This window comes from Schistocerca nitens, chromosome 9 (assembly GCF_023898315.1).
Source record: "Schistocerca nitens isolate TAMUIC-IGC-003100 chromosome 9, iqSchNite1.1, whole genome shotgun sequence".
NCBI lineage: Eukaryota > Metazoa > Arthropoda > Insecta > Orthoptera > Acrididae > Schistocerca > Schistocerca nitens.
In genome coordinates this window covers 39,307,366-39,310,705 of record NC_064622.1, presented here as the reverse complement: position 1 = coordinate 39,310,705, position 3,340 = coordinate 39,307,366, and positions in this window count along the sequence as shown.

Genomic DNA, 3,340 nt, shown 5'->3' with positions numbered 1-3,340 from the left:
AGAGTGCCAAATTGAATAGGAAGGTGAGAAAATAACATAGTGTGCGAAGAAAGAAAAGAGAGACCTGCAAGAGTTAATATAACGTAGCACTTACCTATACGGCTGCGGCCGGTGCTGCACGAAATAGTTGTGTGAAATCGCAGTCGTTTACAGCTGCCGATGGCAGGCTTGCTACGGGTTAAAAAGAGTGGAAAACATTCTATTATGCTGTCATACGTCAGCCTTAACCAATGAGCAGTGGCTTACGCAAGGTACATTCAAATGAACGAATAAAATATGAAAGAAAATATTAAAGTATTTGTAGAGAATTGTACGAAAAGTAGCTTACAAATGACTATATCGTTTCACTGATAATAATCGTGTGAACTAAATACATTTCATATTGAAAGAGCCAACGTGATAGGCTATACAGTAATCGATCGCCGCCTGTTGACATTGGTTGATACTTTCAGGGATGGTGTTTCCATAGAGACGTCGCCAAGCCGGCTGCTGTTAGTCAAGGATGTACCGTGAGGGCACCGTTTGGAATGTGGTTACCTCTATGCACCGGCAAGGATGAAGCAGTCAGACACCGCAGACTGTATTGGCGGCAGTGTACTCATATGTTATTGCCAGCACCAGGACGTTTGTTGAATGTGGATAAAAGGAGTCAGCAGGCTAGTCATTACAGTGATAATATTCATTATAGGGCGAAAAGTTGATAGCAGTACATCTACATCTACATCCATACTCCGCAATCCACTATACGGTGCGTGGCGGAGGGTACCTCGTACCACAACTAGCACCTTCTCTCCCCGTTCCTGCCTATATGCCTCTGTACGAGCCCTAATCTCTCTTATCTTATCTTTCTGGTCTTTCCGCGAAATATAACTTGGCGGCAGTAAAATTGTACTGCAGTCAGCCTCAAATTCTGGTTCTCTAAATTTCCTCAGTAGCGATTCACGAAAAGAACGCCTCCTTTCCTCTAGAGACTCCCACCCGAGTTCCTGAAGCATTTCCGTAACACTCGCGTGATGATCAAACCTACCAGTAACAAATGTAGCAGCCCGCCTCTAAATTGCTTCTATGTTCTCCCTCAATCCGACCGGATAGGGATCCCAAACGCTCGAGCAGTACTCAAGAATAGGTCGTATTAGTGTTGCATAAGCGGTCTCCTTTACAGATGAACCACATCTTCCCAAAATTCTACCAATGAAACGAAGACGACTTTCCGCCTTCCCCACAACTGAAATTACATGCTTGTCCCACTTCATATCGCTCTGCAATGTTACGCCCAGATATTTAATCGACGTGACTGTGTCAAGCGCTACACTACTAATGGAGTATTCAAACATTACGGGACTCTTTTTCCTATTCATCTGCATTAATTTACATTTATCTATATTTAGAGTTAGCTGTCATTCTTCACACCAGTCACAAATCCTGTCGAAGTCATCTTGTATCCCCCTACAGTCACTCAACGACGACACCTTCCAGTACACCACAGCATCATCAGCAAACAGCCGCGCATTGCTATCCACCCTATCCAAAAGATCATTTATGTAGATAGAAAACAACAGGGGATCTACCACACTTCCCTGGGGCACTCCAGATGATACATTCACCTCCGATGAACACTCACCATCGAGGACAACGTACTGAGGTCTATTACTTAAGAAGTCTTCGAGCCACTCACATATTTTGGAACCAATCCCATATGCTCGTATCTTAGTTGGGAGTCTGCAGTGAGGCACAGAGACAAACGCATTCCGGAAGTCAAGGAATATGGCATCCATCTGATACCCTTCATCCATGGTTCACAAGATGTGTTAAAAAAGGGCGAGTTGCGTTTCGCAGGAGTGATGCTTTCTAAAGCCGTGCTGATGCATGGACAGCAACTTCTCTGCCTCAAGGAAATTCATTAGATTAGAACTGAGAATATGTTCGAGAATCCTGCAACAAACCGATGTTGAGGATATTGGTCTGTAATTTTGAGGATCCGTCCTTCTACCCTTCTTACATACAGGCGTCACCTGCGCTTTTTTCCAGTCGCTCGGGACTTTACGTTGGGCAAGAGATTCGCGATAAATGCAAGCTAAGTAAGGAGCCAATGCAGTAGAGTACTCTCTGTAAAACCGAATTGGAATCCCATCAGGACCTGACGATTTATTTATTTTCAACCCATTCAGCTGCTTCACAACCCCAGGGATGTCTATCACTATGTCCTCCATACGGGAATCTGTACGAGACTCAAACGGCGGTATGTCTGTACGATCCTCCTGCGAGAAAGATTTCTCAAATGCTAAATTTAAAATTCATCTTTTGTTTTGCTGTCTTCCGTTGGCAGGCCAGACTGATCAGTGAGTGACTGGATGGAAGCCTTTGACCCGCTTACCGATTGTACGTAAGACCAGAATTTCCTTGGGTTTTCAGCAAGATCTTTTGCTAAGGTATGTCGGTGGTAGTGGTTGTATGCTTCGCGCATCGCTCTTTTTACAGCGGCACGAATCTCTTCTGACTTTTGTCTGTCCTCATTCTCCCGATCTTTCTTGTACGGCGAGTGCAACTGTCTTCACTTCCTGACCATTCTCCGGCCGGCCGGAGTGGGCGTGCGGTTCTGGGCGCTACAGTCTGGAACCGAGCGACCGCTACGGGCGCAGGTTCGAATCCTGCCCCGGGCATGGATGTGTGTGATGTCCTTAGGTTAGTTAGGTTTAATTAGTTCTAAGTTCTAGGCGACTGATGACCTCAGAAGTTAAGTCGCATAGTGCTCAGTGCCATTTGAACCATTTGAGCCTGACCATTCTCAGAATTGCGCTGTTAATCCACGGTGGGTCTTTTCCGTCCGTAATCCACTTTTTCGGCACATACTTGTCCAATGCGTGATTTACAATGTGTTTAAAATTTGCCCATAATTCTCCCATGTCCATCGTACCGGAAGGAAATGAAGTCGATTCATTTACTAAGTGGGATGCTAACAACTGCTTATTTGCTCTTTCTAGTAAGAATACTCTGCTAGCTTTCTTGACCGACTGTTTAACTTTCGTAACCATAGTCGTAATGACAACATCATGATGACTAATCCCTGTCTCAACAGGGATCTAAAAATGCAACACTGTAATGAATAATAATTGTACCAATGAAAACACTAAAGGATGTGGCTATTTTTTATGAGCATTCAACAAACGTGGTGCCGGAGACAAAATACAGACTGCTAGCGACACTGTCTGCGGTGCCTCACTGCTTCCTCCTTCGCGGTGCATAACAATAACCACACGCTATCGTCATAGCAACATAATGTGTCCTCCCGGACGTCTTTGAGTACCAGCAACAGTCTTGATGACACGTGTCTGTGGAAACA